This window comes from Perca fluviatilis, chromosome 19 (genome assembly GCF_010015445.1).
Source record: "Perca fluviatilis chromosome 19, GENO_Pfluv_1.0, whole genome shotgun sequence".
Taxonomy (NCBI): Eukaryota; Metazoa; Chordata; class Actinopteri; order Perciformes; family Percidae; genus Perca; species Perca fluviatilis.
Genome location: NC_053130.1, coordinates 30124175 through 30130174, shown reverse-complemented (window position 1 = coordinate 30130174; position 6000 = coordinate 30124175).

Sequence of the window (6000 nt, the reverse complement as noted above, 5' to 3'; positions counted from 1 at the left end):
AATCTGTGGAAAGAACGGAAAACTGCTGTTCACAAACGCTCTCCATCCAACCTCACTGAGCTCGAGCTGTTTTGCAAGGAGGAATGGGCAAAAATGTCAGTCTCTCGATGTGCAAAACTGATAGAGACATACCCCAAGCGACTTACAGCTGTAATCGCAGCAAAAGGTGGCGCTACAAAGTATTAACTTAAGGGGGCTGAATAATTTTGCACGCCCAATATTTCAGTTTTTTTATTTGTTTAAAAGGTTTGAAATATCCAATAAATTTCGTTCCACTTCATGATTGTGTCCCACTTGTTGTTGATTCTTCACAAAAAATTACAGTTTTATATCTTTGTTTGAGGCCTGAAATGTGGCAAAAGGTCGAAAAGTTCAAGGGGGCCGAATACTTTCGCAAGGCACTGTATACCAAGTTATTATTTTGATACACCAAGTTCATATTTTGATACACCAAGTCCATATTTTGATATTCTATATTCTAATTTAATATTTTGACATACCAAGTTCATATTTTGATACACCAAGTCCATATTTTGATACACTAAATACATGTTTTGATAGTGTATAATTCTAATTTAATATTTTGATATAACAAGTATATTTTTTGATACACCAAGTTCATATTTTGATACATCAAGTCCAGATTTTGAAATTCTATATTCTAATTTAATATTTTGATATACCAAGTTCAAATTTTGATGCACCAAGTACATATTTTGATATACCAAGTTAATATTTTGATACACCAAGTTAATATTTTGATACACCAAGTCCATATTTTGATAGTGTATATTCTAATTTAATATTTTGATATAACAAGTTAATATTTTGATACACCAAGTCCATATTTTGATAGTGTATATTCTAATTTAATATTTTGATATAACAAGTTAATATTTTGATACACCAAGTCCATATTTTGATAGTCTATATTCTAATTTAATATTTTGATATACCAACTTCATATTTTGATAAACCAAGTCCATATTTTGATAGTGTATATTCTAATTTAATATTTTGATATACCAAGTTAATATTTTGATACACCAAGTCCAATTTTTTATATTCTATATTCTAATTTAATATTTTGATATACCAAGTTCATATTTTGATACACCAAGTCCATATTTTGATACACCCAGTTAATATTTTGATACACCAAGTTCATATTTTGATACACCAAGTCCATATTTTGATATTCTATATTCTAATTTAATATTTTGATTTAACATGTTAATTTTTTGATACACCAAGTCCATATTTTGATATACCAAGTTAATATTTTGATACACCAAGTTAATATTTTGATACACCAAGTCCATATTTTGATATTCTATATTCTAATTTAATATTTTGATATACCAAGTTCATATTTTGATACACCAAGTCCATATTTTGATACACTAAATACATTTTTTGATAGTGTATATTCTAATTTAATATTTTGATATAACAAGTATATTTTTTGATACACCAAGTTCATATTTTGATACATCAAGTCCAAATTTTGAAATTCTATATTCTAATTTAATATTTTGATATACCAAGTTCAAATTTTGATGCACCAAGTACATATTTTGATATACCAAGTTAATATTCTGATACACCAAGTTAATATTTTGATACACCAAGTCCATATTTTGATAGTGTATATTCTAATTTAATATTTTGATATAACAAGATAATATTTTAATACACCAAGTCCATATTTTGATAGTGTATATTCTAATTTAATATTTTGATATAACAAGTTAATATTTTAATACACCAAGTCCATATTTTGATAGTGTATATTCTAATTTAATATTTTGATATAACAACTTAATGTTTTGATACACCAAGTCCATATTTTGATAGTCTATATTCTAATTTAATATTTTGATATACCAACTTCATATTTTGATACACCAAGTCCATATTTTGATAGTGTATATTCTAATTTAATATTTTGATATACCAAGTTAATATTTTGATACACCAAATCCAAATTTTTATATTCTATATTCTAATTTAATATTTTGATACACCAAGTTCATATTTTGATACACCAAGTCCATATTTTGATACACCCAGTTAATATTTTGATACACCAAGTTCATATTTTGATACACCAAGTCCATATTTTGATATTCTATATTCTAATTTAATATTTTGATTTAACATGTTAATTTTTTGATACACCAAGTCCATATTTTGATATACCAAGTTAATATTTTGATACACCAAGTTCATATTTTGATACACCAAATCCATATTTTGATAAACTAAATAGATTTTTTGATAGTGTATATTATAATTTAATATTTTGATATAACAAGTTAATATTTTGATACACCAAGTTCATATTTTGATACACCAAGTCCATATTTTGATAGTGTATATTCTAATTTAATATTTTGATATAGCAAGTTAATATTTTGATACACCAAGTTCATATTTTGATACACCAAGTCCATATTTTGATAGTGTATATTCTAATTTAATATTTTGATATACCAAGTTCATATTTTTATTGACCAAATCCATATTTTGATATTCTGTATTCTAATTTAAAATGTTGATATACCATGTTCATTTTTTAATACACCAAGTCCATATTTTGATATTGTATATTGCAATTTAATTTTTTTGATATAGCAAGTTAATACAAGTTAAACAAGTAAGCAGTTGCAGGTCTGTGGGGCCGAAGCGGAATGGAATGGAAGGGCCAGGCAGGTTGTAGCTGACAATTGTCTACAACAACATATCCTTAAGCCACTGGATAGCCTATAGATTTTCACAGTAATAATTGTATTACCTTACTAAGAGAAGAATAAAACAAAATAAAAAAATAAAATAAGAATAATTTATATATATATATATATATACACTACCGGTCAAAAGTTTTAGAACACCCCAATTCTTTTAGTTTTACTACTACTTTAGCAAAAAAGAACAAGATGGTAAGCTTAAAAACATGGAGTTGTGATGGTTGGGGTCGGCTGGCTGTGAGTCTCTGTTTATTTTCCTCTGTTGTTGTTTTGTTTTTCTGTTTGCTCTGTCTCTCTCCCTGTGTCTCTTTTCGCTTTCCCTCCTGCCTACTGCCTGCCAGCTGACTACACACACCTTTTGCCAATCAACTATCACTGCTCTCCCGCCACACACACCTGCCAGCCATCTACAATCAAGCACAGTACTTCAACCCCAGTCCAGCATATCATCTCCGCTGAATTGTTGCTTCAGCGCCACCGGTGACACTCGCTGGTTTTTGATCACGCAACCTACTCTGTTTTCACCTGTCCTTGTACAATTTCTTGTCTTACCCCTCTTTGTGTTTTGTTTTCCGCAGTATCCATCTCCACGTCTCCCGTATCCAGTCAGCTGGCCTCACCATCCAGTCCTCCTACCACGGCACCTCATTCCATCCTGCCTCCATCTCCCCATCCAGCCAGCCCCTCCTCGGTACATCTTCCTAGTGATGGCGAACTGAAGCTTTCTGAAGCAGTGAAGCTTTCAATCCAATTGTATCGAAAAAAGGTTCACTACTCGAAGCTTCAGAACTCTATGAGGACATCTGGTGGTGAAGTTAGGGATAGCATTGTGTCACAAACTGTTTCACAGTTATTAGCCATGAATGTCTTTAGAGTAAGCCCGACCCAACCCGAGCCCATGCGCGTTGTGTCCAAGCCCGGCCCGACACGTTAACTGGAATTATGAGCCCGATTTCAACCCGACACTTTTTTCATACGTGGGCCGTTATAACTGACATTCTCATACAATTCAGAGTTATTTGAACTGTAGACATCTGTTTAAAATGATCTTAATGAATAATGCAACAACGACTAAGCATGTAAACTGCGCTGTTTGTTTTTTCAGAATGGAACGGATCGCAAATGGATCTGAATGAAGAAACGTAAAAAAAAAACTCAACGTATTTCTCTGTGAGGGCTTGCCTCGCATCACGCTTGGAGAATTAACAAATGAGGACGTTGAAGGCTGACTATCATCTTTTCTGCCACGGCGAGCCTGCTTCATGTGTCTGTTCATCATCCAAGTCCCCTTTTTATTTGCTGTTATAGGCGACAGCGTGCCGCACTTAATGCACTCAACAAAGCCGACAGATATTCCCTCCAAACTTATATATATATATATATATATATATATATATATATATATATATATATATATATATATATATATATATATATATATATATATTATAAATAATAAATATACTTTTGATACCAAAGGTGCCATTTTATGCTGTCCTCTCTTTACTTCCTACCCCCGTTTTCAATTACGATTTTGTTCAAAAAAATAAAAAATTAAAGGATGTTCTTTTTAAAAAAAAGAAGCTTTGTGCAATGTGGAGGGGGGTTACAAGTGGTTTGACATGAATAGGTCAAAAGGTCAGGCCGCATAATAGATTTATGGCATTTTGTAATATTAAAAAAATTAAAGGATGGGTTTATTTTTAAAAAGAAGCTTTGTGCAATGTGTAGGGGGGTTAGCTGAGTTCATCACAAGTGGTTTGACATGAATAGGTCAAAAGGTCAGGCCACATAATAGATTTATGGCATTTTTTAATATTAAAAAATATACAAAAATTAAAGGATTTTTTTTTTAAACAATAAGCTTTGTGCAATGTGTAGGGGGGTTAGCTGAGTTCATCACAAGTGGTTTGACATGAATAGGTTGAAAGGACAAGCTGCATAATAGATTTAAAGCATTTATTTACATTAAAAAATATTAAAAAAATTAAAGGATGTTTTGTTTTTAAAAAGAAGCTTTGTGAAATGTGTAGGGTTAGCTGAGTTCATCACAAGTGGTTTCACATGAATAGGTCAAAAGGTCAGGCCGCATAATAGATTTATGGCATTTTGTAATATTACAAAATATTTAAAAAATTAAAGTATGTTTTTTTTTTTAAAAAGAAGCTTTGTGCAATGTGTAGGGGAGTTAGCTGAGTTTATCAAAAGTGGTTTGACATGAATAGGTCAAAAGGTCAGGCCACATAATAGATTTAAAGCATTTTTTACATAAAAAAATATTTAAAAGATTAAAGGATGTTTTTTTTTGAAAAAAAAAGCTTTGTGCAATGTGTATGGGGGTTAGCTGAGTTCATCAAAAGTGGTTTGACATGAATAGGTTGAAAGGGCAAGCTGCATAATAGATTTTTCGAATGTGTCGAATATCCAACGTCCAATATAAAACCAACTTTACCACGGTGCGGACAACTGAGGAACTTATATAACATCTAACATACTGTAACGGCCGACAGGATGCCATTGTGTTGACTGTTCTGAATGGCAGTGCAAAGCATCATGGGACTAGGTTATTAGTGTTGTTTAAGTGTTTAGTTTAAGTGGGTAAATGATGTTCTGTTAGTGTTTTCATTATGCATTTACGTTACCTAGGTTTTAGTCTTGATAATGTGCTCATGTTTACTTACATTACCTTTTGTTACATTTGTTACCATGACTGAAACACTGGGTTAGGTTAATGACCTCTGTGTATCGTTTATGTGTAGGGGTTGAATAAACTTCCACAGAGTTCTACATCTCTGGCTCTTCAACTTCTTCCACGTAGTTCGCTACATTGGTGTCAGAAGTGGGATTGAGCACATTTTGAAAATGGAAGAATCCGTTGAAGAAATGGTACAACAAATGGAAGCTGAAATCCAGTCGATGGAGAGAGCAATCAAGCTGACCCGTCGCAGCCTGGACCGTCTCAACACTGACCAGGAAAGACTCCTCCCGACCCTCCCTGACGGATCCAGCGTGCCGCGATATCGCCCCCTGGAGGCCGGGAGTATGATCGCACGCCCAGACGGTTCCAGCGCGGCGCGACAACGCCCCCTGGAGGCCGGGAGTATCATCGCACACCCAGACGGCTCCAGCGCGCCGCGCGCACCCCCCTAGAGGCCGGGACTGCCGCTAAACGCCCGGACGGTTTCAGCGTGGCACACCAGCGCTCTCTAGAGGCCGGGAATGCCACTACACGCTCTGAAGGTTTCAGCAC